At 38.6% G+C, this 16,902-nt stretch overlaps 1 long non-coding RNA gene across 2 annotated transcripts in view; it reads right to left on the bottom strand.

Annotated features, from left to right (window-relative positions):
• The window catches only part of LOC138152670 (uncharacterized), a 247,901-nt gene that overhangs the window by 199,357 nt on the left and 31,642 nt on the right, over nt 1–16,902 (bottom strand). The gene's annotated exons all lie outside the window — the stretch shown is intronic.

Below are 16,902 nucleotides of genomic sequence, written 5' to 3'. Positions count from 1 at the left end.
ATTTTATTAAATTTGTTTATCTACTTTTAGTTTACAACATCCAGTTTCACAATTCTCTCTGTTCCAAATTTTCTCCCTCTGCTTCTAGTCCCCCTTCTTTCCCCCTGCCAGCAACATGCAATCAAATATAGGATCTACAAATACCTTCACATTAAACATTAGTCAGGTTGTAAAGAAAAATTATAACCAATGGAGTAAACAACAAGAAAGAAGGAACAAAACAAAACTAAACACAAAAGAGAGAGCAAGTAGTTTCCTTCAATCTGAATTCAAACTCCGTAGTTCTTTTCTCTGGACATGGGTATCCCTTTCCATCATGAGTCTTTTGGAGTCATCTTAAACCTTGCATTGCTGAGAGGAGCCCAGTCTACCAAAGTTAGTCATCACACATATGATGTGTCTGTAATTGTGTACAAAGTTCTCCTGATTCTTCTCTTCTCACTCAGTATCAGTTTATATAAGTCTCTCCAGGTTATTATGAAGTCTGTCTTCTCCTCATTTCTTATAGCACAATAGTATTCCATTACATTCATATACCACAACTTGTTTAGCTATTCCCCAATTGATGGGCATCCCCTTGATTTCCAATTCTTTGCCACCACAAAAAGAGCTGCTATAAATATTTTTGTGCAAACAGGTCTTCCTCCCACTTGTATGATTTCTTTAGGATACATCCCTAGAAGTGGTATTGTTGGGTCAAAGGGTATGCACTTTTTAGAACCCTTTGGACATTGTTTCCAATTGCTCTCCAGAATGGTTGGATCAGTTCACAACTCTACCAACAATGTATTAGCATCCCAATATTTCCACATCCTCTCTAACATTTATCATTTTCCTATTTTATCATCTTAGCCAATCTGACCAATGAGGTGTAGCACCTTAGAGTTGTTTTGATTTGCATTTCTCTAATCAATAGTGATTTAGAGCATTTTTTCATATATTTATATATATCTTTAATTTCTTCTCTGAAAACTGCCTCTTCATATCCTTTGACCATTTATCAATTGGGGAATGACCTGTATCCTTATAAATTTGACTCAATTCTCTGTATATTTCAGAAATGATGTCTTTATCAAAGACACTGGTTGTAAAAATTCTTTACCAATTTTCCACTTCTCTCCTAATCTTGGTGTCACTGCAAGCACCCCAAGCATCCCTAGGGTGGCTGCCAGCACAAGTTCTTGGATCAAATCAACATCTGAGTTTCAACATCTGGGTTTTTCAAAGCCGGGGGGCTCTGGACAACGGCTTCCCAGAATCCATATCAAATCACGGAACACTTCTCAAAGTGAGCCCCAAAACAAAGCCTCACATCAGGGCTTATATAGCCTTCTCCTGGCTCAGAGAATGCAACAACCCTCTTGACTCACTGGCCAATCACAGAATATCTACTGAAAAACAAGCCTCCCACCCCAGGCTCCAGGTGCACTTTAGCCTAGGGGCAGGGAAGATCTTAAAAATTTACATTCCCATTACATTTGGCCCCAAGATCTTTCATGCCCATAGCATAGTCAATTTACTTTTGAATCAGCACTAAACATCTCTTAGGTCATATTTTCAAGACACAGAACTAAAGTTACCACAGTGGCCACTGGGCCTTAAACAAACACAAAGTACTTTGCATTATCACCTCAATTCAAAACAAGAGTCCAAATAAAGTTCTCTTTGGGGAAGGGGTGTCCTTCCCCTCACACAGCTCCAGCCCCTGCTTCCAAGTACGGAGAGGGGCTGGGCAACAAAACCAACAAGGTGGGGTCCTTGGGGGTCCACAGTACTTCATCCCACCCACCATAGTCACAAGTCCATCCTCCCCCAGGGTCCCAAACTATGGGATGCAGCAAAGAAACACAATCAGTGCCCCTGCTTTGCTGCTCAGTTCTTATCTTTTCCTGTGGCTGAATTCTGAACTCCTGGGTTCCTTCTCCTCCTGCAGGCAGCAGCCGCTCCTGGCTTCTGCCCACGTCCTGATTCAGGCAGCTCACCATTCCTGCTCTCAGCTCAGTGAAGTCTGTATGCAGGCCACTCTTCTCTCCTGCTCCACAGCTCCACAGAGTCACAGCTACCACAACTGGGAAACAAACAATTATCCCAGCTCCCATACTTTCCTTTTACTCTGCAGATCCTGTTCGTGACGCCATTTTGTCGCCGCAAGCACCCCAAGCGTCCCTAGGGTGACTGCCAGCACAGGTTCTTGGATCAAATCAACATCTGGGTTTTTCAAAGCCGGGGGGCTCTGGACAATGGCTTCCCAGAATCCATAGCAAATCACAGAACACTTCTCAAAGTGAGCCCCAAAACAAAGCCTCACATCAGGGCTTATATAGCCTTCTCCTGGCTCAGAGAATGCAACAACCCTCTTGACCCACTGGCCAATCACAGAGTATCTACTGAAAAACAAGCCTCCCACCCCAAGCTCCAGGTGTACTTCAGCCTAGGGGCAGGGAAGATCTTAAAAATTTACATTCCCATTACTTTTGGTTACATTAACTTTATTTGCACAAAACCTTTTCAATTAAATACAATTAAAATTATCCATTTTGCACTTCATAATGCTCTCTATCTCTTCTTTAGTCATAAATTCCTCCCTTCTCCATAAATCTGACAGGTAAACTATTCCTTGCTCTCCCAGATTGCTTACAGCCTCAGCCATTATATCTAGATCATTCACCCATTTAGATTTTATTTTGGTATATGGTGTAAAAATATTGGTTTATGCCCAGTTTCTGCCATAGTATTTTCCAGTTTTCCATGCAGTTTTTGTCAAACAGTGTATTCTTATCCCAGAAGCTAGGTTCTTTAGATTTGTCAAACAGCAGATAACTATTGTCATTGACTGCTGTGTCTTGTGTACCTAATCTATTCCACTGATCCAGCACTCTATTCCTCAGCCAATACCAAGTAGTTTTGATGACTGCTGCTTTATAATACAGTTTAAAATCTAATATGGCTAGGCCACCTTCCCAGGATTGATTTTCATTAGTTCCCTTGATATTTGGGACCATTTGTTCTTCTTTTTTCTACCTCTATAAAATAATTTTCTGGTAGATTTATTGGTATGGCACTAAATATATAAATTAATTTAGGTAAAATTGTCATTTTTATTATGTTAGCACGACCTATCCATGAGCAACTGATGTTTTTCCAATTATTTAGATCTGACTTTGTGTAAAACATGTTTCATAATTGTGTTCATATAGGTCCTGGGTTTGTTTTCACAGGTATATTCCCAAATATTTTATACTGTCTACAGTAACTTTAAATGGAATTTCTCTTTCTATTTCTTGGTGTTGGAATTCATTAGAAATGTATAGGAATGCTGAGGATTTATGTGGGTTTATTTTATATCCTGCAACTATGTTAAATTTATATATTATCTCAAGTAGTTTTTTTTTTACTTGATTCACTAGGATTCTCTAAGTATATCATCATATCATCTGCAAAGAGTGATAGCTTAGTCTCCTCTTTGCCTAACCTAATTCCTTCAATTTCTTTTTCTTCTCTTATTGCTACAGCTAACATTTCTAGTATCAAACTGAATAAGAGGGATGATAGTAGACATCCTTGTTTCACCCCTGATCTTTTTGGAAATGCTTCTAGTTTATCCCCTTTACATATAATACTTGATGGTTTTAGATAGATGCTACTTGTTATTTATTCCATCTATTCCTATACTTTCTAGTGTTTTTTATATGAATGGGTGTTGTACTTGACAAAGGCTTTTTTATATCTATTGAGATAATCATATGGTTTCTACTAGTTTTGTTATTGATATGATCAATTATACTAATTCGTAACATTAAATCATCCTTGCATTGTTGGAATAAATCCTACCTGATCAAAGTACATTATTCTCATGATAAGTTGTTGTAGTCTTTTTGCTAATATTTTATTTAATATTTTTGCACCTATATTCATGGGGGAAATTTGTTTATAATTTTCTTTCTCTGTTTTGGCTCTTCCCAATTTAGGTATCAATACCATATTTGCATTTTAAAAAGAATTTGGTAGGACTCCTTCTTCTCCAATTTTCCCAAATACTTTATAAAATATTGGAATCAATTGTTCTTTAAATATTTGATAGAATTCACTTGTAAAACCATCTGGCCCTGGAGATTTTTTCCTAGGGAGTTCAATGATGGCTTGTTCAATTTCTTTTTCTGATATGGGGTAATTTAAGTATTCTGCTTCCTCTTCAGTTAATCTGGGCAATTTATATTTTTGTAAATATTCATCCATTTCACTAAGATTACCAAATTTATGGGCATACAATTGGGCAAAATATTCCTGATCATTAGGATTTTTTTTTCCAATTTATTTATTTAGTTTTAGTTTTTAGCATTCATTTCCACAAGATTTTAAGTTACAAATTTTTCTCCCCGTCTTTCCCTTACCCCACCCCACCCCAAAATAGATAGCCTGTTGAATACCCCTTCACCCCATCTATCTTCCTCCATCCCTCCCCCTAACTTTCCAGTAAGGCAACATGGATTTCCATACCCCATTGCCTGTATATCTTATTTCTCTTGCATGTAAAAGCTAACAATGATTTTTTTTCATATATATACTTTTGTTTTTAAAACTTTGAGTTCCAGATTTTTTCCTTTCTTCCCTCCTCACCCACCCCCACTGGGAAGATAAGCAATTCAATATATGTTGTACATGTGTAGTTATGCAAAACATTTCCACAGCAGGTATATTGTGAAAGACTAACTATATTTCCCTCCATCTTATCCTGCCCCTCACTTATTCTATTTTATCCTTTGACCCTGTCCCTTTCCAAAAGTGTTTGCTTCTAACTACCCTCTCACCCATTTTTCCTTCTCTTCTATCATCCCCCCTCTTACTCCTTTCCCACCTACTTTCCTGTAGGGTAAGATACCCAACTGAGTGTGTATGTTATTTGCTCCTTAAGCCAAATTCAATGAAAGTAAGGTTGTTCCATCCCCTTTTACCTTCCTGCTTTTCCCCTCCATTGTAACAGTTTTCTCTTGCTTCTTTTATATAAGATAATTTACCCTAATCTCCCTTTCTCCTTCTTCCAATATCTTCCTCTCTCACCTCCTGACTTTATTTTTTAGATACCATCCCTTCATATTCAACTCATCTTGTGCCCTCTGTCTATGTATACATGTACATACATGTGCACACCCTCACATATATATTTATATACACCTATATCCTCCTATACATGCATATATATGTATATATATATATATATGTATATACACATATATATCCCCTTCAACTGTCCTCATACTGATAAAAGTCTTATGAGTTACAATTATTGTTTTTCCATGTAGGAAGATAAATAGTTCAAATTTAATAATTTCCTTATGATTTCTTTTCCCTATTTACCTTCTCATGCTTCTCTCACTTCTTGTATTTGAAAGTCAAATTTTCTGTTCAGCTCTGTTTTTTTTTTCATTAAGAATGCTTGAAAATCCTCTATTTCGGGGGCGGAGTCAAGATGGCGGAGTAGAAACACGACCTGCCCACTGCTTTGGCTTCCACTTTCCCCAATCCATGTAAAAAGGGGACTCTGAACAAACTTTGGAGCTGAAAAACCCACAAAATAACACAGAGAAGCTAACCTCCCGCTGAGGACAGCCCGGCAGGCCAGCAGGAATCAGCAAGTGCAGCCCTCTGGTTGCTGAGCCCAGCCCCACACTGAGGCTTTAGCCCCAGGGTGGGCCTGACAAGACACCTGCCAGAGGGACTCCAGATCAGCAGCAGCTGTGGCCATTTCCAGATTTATCAACACAGATGCGAAGGACAAAGTGAGCAGTCAGTGCAGCCTGGACTTTGGGACCAGTAGTTGGGAGAGCTTTGGTTTTTGCCCCAAGGGAGATAAGTCGCTGAGACACCTGGCACAGCCAACTGCATGTGGCAGCTTCAGCTCCTGGCCTACAGAGTGTAGAGGGACCAAGCACCAGTCTGAGGGATAATCACTCTTGCTTTAACCTGCTTGGATCTGGATTGCAGTCTAGCGTGGAGGTCCTGGGGTGTGTGTCCAGCTTGCCAGAGCATGTGGAGACCTCAGAGAGGGCACCCATATAATACCTTCAGCAGCTGAGAAAACCCCAGCGTTTGCAATGAAAGCTCCCCTATCTGGTGGCAGAGTCCTACTGTGGCAAAAAGCCCAGGGGTCATGTGACTGAGGGGCAACATGACCAGGCAAAAGAAACAAAGAAGACAGAAAATTACAACATTACACTCCCATTTTGGGGGCAAAAAGCAGCAAAGTATGGAACAGGAGGAATACTGTGAAGTCAGAACTCCTGCACCAAAAGCTTCAAAGGAAAATGTGAGCTGGTTACAGGCCATAGAGGACCTTAAGAAGCAGATAAGAGAAGTGGAGGAAAAATTGGGAAGAGAAATGAGAACAATGCAAGAAAATGATGAAATGAGAGTCAACAGCCTGACTGAGGAAAATAACACCTTAAAAAACAGACTAACTCAAATGACAAAAGAGGCTCAAAAAGGCAATGAGGAGAAGAATGCCTTAAAAGGCCAAATTTGCCAGATGGAAAAAGAATCTCAAAAGCTCACTGAGGAGATTTATTCCTTCAGAATTAGGTTGGAGCAAATGGAAGCTAATGACTTTATGAGAAAGCAAGATGCTGTTAAACAGATCCAAACAAATGAAATAATAAAAGGCAATGTGAAATATCTCATGGGAAAAACCACTGACCTGGAAAATAGATCCAGGAGAGATAATTTTAAAATTATTGGACTACCTGAAAGCCATGATCAAAGTAAGAACCTATAAATCATCCTCCAGGAAGTTCTCCAAGAAAACTGCCTGATGTTTTAGAACCAGAGGGCAAAATAGAGGTTGAAAGAATCCACCGATCACCTCCTGAAAAAGATCCCAAAAAGAAAACTCCTAGGAATATTATAGCCAGGTTCCCAAATTCCCAGATTAAGGAGAGAATATTACAAGCAGCCAGGAAGAAACAATTTGAATATTGTGGAAACACAATCAGGATAACCCAGGATCTGGCAGCTTCTACACTGAGGGATTAAAGGGCTTGGAATATGAAAATCCAGAGGGCAAAGGAGCTGGGATTAAAACCAAGAATCACCTACCCAGCAAAACTGAGTATCATGTTTCAGGGTAAAATATGGTCATTCAGTGGAAGAGAGGACTTTCAAGCATTCTTGCTGAAAAAAAAAAACAGAGATGAATAGAAAATTTGACATTTAGATACAAGAAGCAAGAGAAATATGAGAAGGTAAATAGGGAAGAAAAATCCTAAGGAACTTATCTAAGTTGAACTATTAACTACATGGAAAAACAATAATTGTAACTTATGAAACTTTTCTCAGTAGTTGAAGAGAATAGAAATATATATATATATATGTGTGTGTGTATATATGTTTACAGGTATACATAGATAGATGGCACAGGATCAATTTAACAGAAAGGAATGATACTTAAAAGGTGAAATTAAGAGGTAAGAGAGAAATATAATGAGAGGAGTTGGGGAGAGACAGAATGAGGTAAACTATCTCATATAGAAGAGACAAGGGAAAATGGTTACAATGGAGGGGAAAAATAGGAAGGCAAAAGGGAATGGATCAACCTTATACCCGTTGAATTTGGCTTGAGGAGGGAATGAAATACACACTAAATAGGGTATCTCACCCTCCAGGAGAGTAGGGGGGAAGGGGATTAGAGGGGGGATGATGGAAGGGAGGACAGGCTGGGGGGGAGGGAAACTGGAAGCACCCATTTTTGAAAAGGGAAGGGATCAAAGTAGAGAATAGAACAAGTGGGAGGTGGGATAGGAGGGAGGGAAATATAGTCAATCTTTTACAATATATCTACTATTTTATTGTTTTGCATTAGCCACACATTTACAACCTATACTGTACTGCTTATCTCCCCAGTAAGGGTGGGTGACAAGGGAGGAAGGGAATGAATCTGGTATTCAAAGTTTTAAAATCAAATATTCATACACATATATATACATACTATTATTTAAAAAAATAAAAAATCCTGTATTTCATTGGATGACCATATTTTCCCCCTGAACTCAGTTTTTCTAGGTAGGTGACTTGGTTTTAATCCTAGCTCCTTTGGCCTCTGGAATATTGCATTCCAAGCCCTTCAATCCCTTAATGTAGAAGCTGCTAGGTCTTGTGTTATCCTGATTGTGTTTCCACAATACTCAAATTGTTTCTTCCTGTCTGCTTGCAGTATTTTCCCCTTGACTTTGGAACTCTGGAATATGGCTATAATATTCCTAGGAGTTTTCTTATTAGGATCTTTTTCAAGAGGTGATTGAATTCTTTCAGTTTCTAGTTGGCCTCTGGTTCTAGAATATCAGGGCAATTTTGCTTGATAATTTCTTGAAAGATGGTGTCTTGGTTCTTTTTTTGATCATGGCTTTCTGATAGCCCAGTAATTTTTAAATTATCTCTCCTGGATTTATTTTCCAGGTCAGTGGTTTTTCCAATGAGAAATTTCAAATTGCCTTTTATTTTTCATTTGTTTGGATCTGTTTTATAGTATCTTGATTCCTCATAAATCATTAGCTTCCATTTGCTCTAATCTAATTTTGAAGGAATTATCCTCTTCAGTGAGTTTTCAAAATTCTTTTTCTATCTGGCAAATTTGGCATTTTAAGCCATTCTTCTCCTCCTTGCCTTTTTGGGTCTCTTTTGCCATTTTAGTTAGTCTATTTTTTAAGTTGTTGTTTTCTTCAGTCAGGCTGTTGACTCACTTTTCTTGATTTTCTTACATCGTTCTCATTTCTCTTCCCAATTTTTCCTCCACTTCTCTTATTTGGTTTTCAAAATCCTTCTTTAGCTCCTCCATGGCCTGTGAGTTCTGACTTTGTTGTCTTCCTCCCGTGACATGCTTTGTTCCTTTTTGTCCCTGAAAAAGGAATCTATCGTAGGATTGCATTCCTCTGCTTGCTCATTTTGTCAGGCAATTACTTGACTTTTAACTCTTTGCCATGGTAGAACTCTGCTTTCAGAATGGAGAGAGCTTTGTCCCAAATTGCTGGGGTTTTTGCAGCAGCTGGAGCAATTAGTAGGGCACCCTCTCTCCAGCCCCCACAGGCTCTGACATACCCAGGACCTCCACCCAAGACCACGATCCAGATCCAAGCAGGTCAAAGCAAGAGCAATTACCCTCTTAATGGTTGCTTGGTTCCCCTACAATCTGCAGGCCAGGAGCTCCTAAGGCAGCCACAGGGCTGTGCTGCCATGCCTCCCTGCTTCTCATCCCAGGGGCAGTGGCCAGACCATGCTCTTCTGTCTACCCCTGTTCCAACAGAGTTTCACCCTGACTTTTTACTTTGTCTTTGACATTTATGGGTTGAGAAGTCTGGAAACCACCACAGCTGCTGGTGCTTCACTCTCCTAAAGTCTGCTCCCACCGCTGCTGGTCGGGGCTGCCCAGAGGCCAAAACTGCTCATGCGGGACTGTGCTCATCTCCTAGCATGCTGCTATAGACCCTTCCTGCCAGCCTACTGAGTTGCCTTCAGTGGGAGATTTGTTTCTCTGTCACTCAGTTAGTTCTGCAGCACTAAAATTTGTTTAGAGTCATTTTTAACATGCATTGGAGGAGGTGGAAGCTGGAGCCATAGGGAAATCCTGTTTCTAGTCCACCATCTTGGCTCCCTCCTAATTATTGTTTTAATTTCTTCATCATTGTAGGTTAATTCACCCTTTTCATTTTTGATACTGGTAATTTGGTTTTCTTCTTTTTTTTAAATCAAATTGACTAAAGGTTTATCAATTTTATTAGTTTTTTCATAAAACCAGCTCTTAGTTTTATTTATTAGTTCAATAGATTTCTTAATTTCAATTTTTAAAATCTCTCCTTTGGTTTTCAGTGTTTCTAATTTAGTATTTAATTGGGGATTTGCAGTTGGTTCTTTTTCTAGCTTTTTCAGTTGCATGCCCAATTTATTGCTCTCTATTTTCTCTATTTTATTCATGTATGCATTCAGAGATATAAAACTTCCCCTAAGAACTGCTTTTGCTGCATCCCACAAGTTTTGGTATGTTGTCTCATTATTGTCATTCTCTTGAATAAAATTACTAATTGTTTCTATGATTTCTTGTTTGACCCACTCATTCTTTAGGATTAAATTATTTAGTTTCCAATTAGTTTTTAGTTTATCTTTCCATGGCCCTTTATTACATATTTTTTTTTTGCATCATGATCTGAAAAGGATGCATTTAGTATTTATGCCTTTCTGCACTGGATTGTAAAAACCTTACAAACAAAAAAACATGGCCCTAGTACATGTTCAATTTTTGTGTATGTGTTATGTACTGCTGAGAAGAAGGTATATTCCTTCTTATCCCCATTCAATTTTCTCTAGAGGTCTATCATGTCTACCTTTTCTAACAATCTATTCAACTCCTTAACTTCTTTCTTGTTTATTTTTAGGTTAGATTTATTAAGCTCAGAGAGGAGGAGATTGAGGTCCCTCACTAGTATAGTTTTGCTGTCTATTTCTTCCTCCATCTCCCTTAACTTCTCCTCTAAGAATCTGGATGCTATACCACTTAGTGCATTTATGTTTAGTAATAATATTGCTTCACTGTCAATGGTGCCTTTCAGCAAGATATAGTTTCCTTCCTTATCCCCTTTTTTTTTTTTAAAGCAATCGGGGTTAAGTAACTTGCTCAAGGTTACACGGCCAGTTATTTCTGTGTGTGGTGCTGAGTATCTGAGCCCAGATTTGATCCCCAGGTCATCCCAACACTGGAGCCGGCGCTCATACTTGCTGAGCCACCTGGCTGCCCCTAAGCAATTGGGGTTAAGTAACTTGCTCAAGGTTACACAGCCAGGTGTTTCTGGGTGGGTGCTAAGTGTCTGAGCCCGGATTTGATCCCCAGGTCATCCTGACACTGGAGCCGGTGCTCTTACTCGCTGTGCTACCTGGCCGCCCCTTCCTTATCCCTTTTAATTAGATCTATTTTTGCTTTTGCTTTATCTGAGATGAGGATTGCTACCCCTGCTTTTTTTTTTTTTAGCTGAAGTATAATATGTCCTATTCCAGCCTTTTACCTTTACCCTATGTGTATCCCTCTGTTTCAAATGTGTTTTTTGTGGACAGCATATTGTAGGATTATGGTTTTTAATCCATTCTGCTATACAACCCCGTTTTATGGGAGAGTTCATCCCATTTACATTCACAGTTATGAATGCTATCTGTGTCTTTACCTCCCCCGTTTATGCTTGTATTTCTCCCTTCACCTCCGTAAGACTTTTCCTTTTGACTGCCATATACTTCAGTATTCCCTCCCTATCAACACCCCCCCCTTTTCCTACCCTTTCCCCTTACCCCATCATCCTCCCCTTCTAATAACTGCCCCTTTTCTTTCCCCTTTCCCCTCCTAGTGCCTATAGGGCACAATAGATTTTTATACTTAAGAAGGTATGTTATTCCTTCCTTGAACCAAAACTAATAAGGGTCAAGCTCATAAAATGTTCACCTCCCTCTCTTCTTTCTTTCTAGTACAATATGTTTTTATGCCTCTTTGTGTGGCATAATTTACTCTTTTCTACCTCTCCTTTCCTCTTCTCCCATTACAGTTCCTTTGCTCCCTTTAATAGGGTTTTTTTTTTATCATCACTTTGGTTAGTTTTTACCCACACCCTCTATCTATGTATAACCCTTTTATGTGTCACTATGATTATACAATTCTGAATATTGATAGGTATTAGCTTCCCATATAGGGATGTAAACAGGTTGCTCTTATTTAATAACAGGTTATGTGTGTGTGTGTGTGTGTGTGTGCATCTTCTCTGTTTACCTTTTTATGTCTCTCTTGAGTCCTGTATTTGGAGATCAAATTTTCCACTGAGCTCTGATTTTTTCATCAGAAAGGTTTAGAAATTCCTTATTTCATTGAATGACCATCTTCTTGCCTAAAAGATTATGCTTAGTTTTGCTGGATAGTTGATCCTTGGTTGTAGTCTGAGTTCTTTTGCCTTATGAAATGTCATATTTTAATCCCTCTGATCTTTTAATGTAGAAGCTATGCAATCCTCACTGTAGTTCCATGATATTTGAATTGTTTCTTTCTTGCTGCCTGCAGTATTTTCTCCTTGATCTGATAGTTCTGCAATTGGGCTACAATAGTTCTTGGAATTTTCAATTTGGGAATCTCTTTCAGAAGATGTCCAGTGGATTCTTTCTATAACTATTTTACCTTCTGGTTCTAGGGCCTCAGGGCAATTTTCCTTGATGAGTTCTTGGAAGATATTGTCCAGGCTCTTTTTTTTCATCACAGCTTTCCAGTAGACCAGTAATTCTTGGATTATCTCTCCTGGATCTGTTCTTCAGGTCAGTTATTTTTCCAATGAGATATTTTACATTCTCTTCTAATTTTTCATTCTTTAGGTTTTGTTTACTGATTCTTGATACCTCATAGAGTCATTAGCATCAAATTGACTGATTCTAATTTTTGGCAAATTGTTTTCCTCCATTAATTTTTGAAGTTCCTTTTCCATATCTTCAGATTTTGTTTTTAGGGAGTTCTTTTCTCCAGTTAGAGTTTGCACCTCTTCCAATTTCACAAATTTTACTTTTTAAGGACATGTTTTCTTCAGAAATTTTTTATCTATTTTGGCAAGTGTAATTTTAAAATAATTAGTCAGTTTATCTTCTACCTCTCTAATTTGGCTTTTAGAATCCTTTTTGAGCTCTTCCAAGAATGCTTTTTCAGCTTGAGGCCAGTTCACATTCCCTGTTGAGGTTTCAGAGTTCGGTATAGAGTCAATGCTGACCTATTGTCAATTTGGTTCTTCTTGCTCACTATAAAAGGATTCAATCATTTTTGTTCTTGGAAATTGCTTCTTTCCCATTGTGATTGCCTATTTCCTGGCCTTTAAAGTGAATTTCTGCTTCTGAGTTATAGAGGGCTCTTACCCACACTTCTTATGTTGGGAGCTAGGGGTCTGGTTATTGGCTTTGTGTGCTGTGTCCTCTGGTTGTCTAGACTGAGGCCAAGGCCAGGGCTTTCTGAATTGCCTCAAGGTTACTCTGAAGCTCACAGTGTAAGGCGTGGGTGAGGGGTGGTATGGCTGCTTCAGGATTCCACCTCCCAGCCTGTAGGCTGCAACTTAGGCAGGCTCAGATGCTGGTGGCCTGAAGTACTAGAGTCTGCCAGTTCCCCTGGTTGTGTGAAGGGACACCTAGGGTTCTGGTGTTAGCACTTTCTGGCTCCATCCCTGATTGGGTTCAGGATTTCTTGCTGGTCAGCTGAGATGGGGCTTTTTGCAACAACTCTGGCCCAGCACCCTAGCCTCAGCACAGCCACATCCATGCCCTTTTTCTAGGACTCCCAAGCCTGCCTAGGGTTGGGCTACCCTGAGGCAATATTCTCTGTGTTTTCAGGGTCTTAGGGAGACAGTGGAGCACCTAGGGTTTACTCAGCCACCTTGGCTCCCGGGGGCTTAGGTAGTTGATTTTTAAACATCCAGGCTGTGAGTTGGTAGCCCCAGAATTAGCTACTGCTGCCACAGGCCCTATGCTTTCTCTTATCTGCCTCCAACAGATACCCTGTTCTGTGGTGAGAGGTCTGGCACTTGCCCCTGCAATGGCTGAATCAGCTGCTCTGGCTCTACTCTGGTTGGGTCTCAGGTCTGTGCTGGTGCAGACCCCCTCCATGCTTTCCCAGTCCCATGTGTGCACCTTCCTGGACTGAAAATCTGCCATGTTCCATCTCCCAGTGGGTTCTGACATTCTAAAATCCATTCAGCTTCACATTTTAGAGGTAACTGAAGGAATTCATGGAGGAGTTCAGGTGCACTCTGCCATCTTGGCTCAGCATCCCCCCCCACACACACACACACATTTTTTTTTTCCATTTCCATAAGTTCAGTCTAACAATACAACTTGGACTAATGGTTGCAGCTGGAAAAGAATAGCAAATCCATAGTTTAGATTTCTGCATAGGCTAAGTAAAAAAAAAAACTTTACAGAGGTTCTTCCTATCTTGATTACAGATGCTACCACAATGTGTGTTAGCTAGACTAAGTCTCTTAATTACATCATCATCATGATAATAATAATACATGGTATTTATGAAGCACTTAGAAGTTTGAAAAGTTCTTTAAGCACATGACCTAATTTGAACTTGACATCTCTATATGATAGATACAACCATTTTACAGATGAAGAAACAGACACAAAGAAGGTTAAATGACTTGCCAATGATCCCACAGCTAGTACATGTAAGATATAAGATTTGAGCCTGGGTCTTCCTGAATGCTGGATCTGCTGTACCATACTGGGAAAACTCAGAAATATTTTCCTTTGCTCTTGAGAATAAGTAGTTCTAACTAAAGAGAAACATATTAAAAACAGAAAGTGATTAGTCTTTAACTCAATTCAAATATTTATTACATGTAAGACACTGGTGCTAGATTCTGGGGATAAAAAGATTACAAAAACATAGTCCTTTTAAACAAAAAGGATACAACCTAGTATTAATCTTAAAAATCACTTGCTATATTCTTTTCTATGAAAATTTTTATTGTAATAATTTGTTCATGTCTATGACATACATACTCAGTTCCTTAATAAATTATAAACTCTCCATATGTGTGTGTTTAAATATTTTCATATGATCCTTGTCGATGACTTTACTTTATATAGCAGTGGTTATTCTCAGATCACATAACTTATGCAACTGAATTTACTGACATATCATTAATTCTCTATGTAATGGGGGATTAGCACATTCTCTGAGTACTATGATTCTACTCCTACATGGAAGAGAATGGAAAGCCTGCATCCAGGAGTTGTGATGCTATGTAATGGAAGTGCCTTGTAGAGATATTGATGAATACATAGATATTCTGCAACTGTTTATAGTCTGTTAACCATGTAGTAAATGTCAGCCTCTTTGAATGACTACAGTTGTAGAACCAGGATGAAGTGGTTGGGGGCATTTTAAAGGGCTTTAATCAGTCAGTCCTGGCTCTCTCAATACATTTCTACTCTTGGTTTCATGCCTTCCCTGGTAATATCCAGTGAAAGACAATTCTGTAAACAGGGAAGCCTTGGGCTCTTACTCTATGAGGTCAACATGTAGCTCAATGGAAAAAGACCTCAGTCCTTTGCCTCAGTATTTATTCTTTCATTTTGTGCAGGGGGATTGGAGACTATAACTTCATCAATTTGAAAAGGACAGAAAAATGGATTGACAAGGTCTTCAGGATTTGAGTGTGTGCCATGTGATACAGCTAACCCATTATCTAGTCAGAATGGCCAGGAACAACCTGGGAGAGAGGGGAGCTGAGATGAGAATTCATTTAGCAGTAATACCACATTTGGGCTTTTTAAAATTTATTTATTTTTAACATTCTTTTCTTTTAAAATTTTGAGTTCCAGATCCTCTCCCTCCCTCCCACTACTCCCCCATCCACTGGCAAAGAAAACTATATGATACCAATTATACATGTTAAATCATATAAAATATATTTCCATATTAGCCATATCACAAAACAGACTAAAAAAAAGTGAAAAAATTATACCTCATTCTGCACTCAGGGTTAATCAGCCCTTTCTCTGGAGAAGATTTTATTTTTTATCATGAGTGCTTTGGAACTGTTTTCATCAGAGTAGCCAAATCTTTCACAGTTGATGATCATTACAATATTGTTGTTACTCTGCACAATGATATTCCAGTTCTCACTTCACTTTGCATTAGTCTGTATAGGTCTTGCCATGTTTTTTTCTGAATTCACTCACCTCATCATTTCTTACAACACAATAGAATTCCATCACAATCATATGCTTTAACTTGTTCAGCCATTACCCACTTGATAGGTATCCCCTCAATTTTCAATTCTTTGCCACCATAAAGAGTGCTACAAATATATGAGTGTATATAATTCCTTTTCTTTTTTCCTTGATCTCTTTGGGTACGGTAGTGGTATTGCTGAGTCAAATGGAATGCACAGTTAAAATGCTTTAAGCATAGTTCCAGATCATTCTACTGAATTGTTGGAACAGTTCACAACTTCACCAATAATTTATTAATGAACCCATTTTATCTCATTCCCTCTAGCATTTGTTATTTCTGATAGATGTGAGATGGTACTTCAGAGTTGTTTTAATTTGCTTACTCTGATCAATAGTGATTTAGAGCATTTTCAAATGACTGTAGATAGCTTTAATTTCTTCTTCTGAAACTGCCCATAGTCCTTTGTCTATTTATCAGTTGGGAAATGGCTCTTATTTTTATAAATTCAGCTCCATTCCCTACATATTTGAGAGATAAGACCTTTACCAGAGAAACTTGCTGCAATTTTTTCTATTGATTAGAAAAGTTCTATGGTACCTTTTAGTAAAATATAGTTTCCCTGATTATATTTTAATTAGGTCTATTTTTGCTTTGGCTTTGTCTGAAATTATAATCTCTACCCTGCTTTTTTTTTTTTACTTCAGTTGAAGCATAATAGCTTCTGCTCCAGCCCTGTATTTTAATTCTATGTGTCTTTCTGTTTGAAATGTATCACTTATATTGTTGGATTCTGGTTTCTAATTTAGTCTGGTATTTGCTTCCATTTTATGGGTTAGCTTATCACATTTACATTCATTTATGAGGACTATGTATTTACCTCCATCCTATTTTCTTCCATTTGTCCTTCTCACTCTCTTTTATCCCTCCTCATCCCTCTCCATATCTCTTAGCCCCTTTTCCTCCTATTTTCCTACTGGGTAAGATAGATTTCTATACCCAACTGAGTGTATATGTTATTTCCTCTTTGTGACAATTCCAGTGAGAGTAAGGTTCAAGTGCTCCCCCAACTCCTCCTTCTTCCCCTCCACTGTAAAAGATTTTTCACTGCTTTTTTAGGTGAAATAATTTAATCCATTCTACCTCTCCCTTGCTCCTTCTCCCAGTATATTATT

The sequence above is a fragment of the Petaurus breviceps genome, unplaced genomic scaffold, assembly GCF_028583685.1.
Source record: "Petaurus breviceps papuanus isolate PSGF00001 unplaced genomic scaffold, PetGlider_PUasm1.0 151, whole genome shotgun sequence".
Taxonomy (NCBI): Eukaryota; Metazoa; Chordata; class Mammalia; order Diprotodontia; family Petauridae; genus Petaurus; species Petaurus breviceps.
This window is presented reverse-complemented; position numbering and strand designations above follow the sequence as displayed.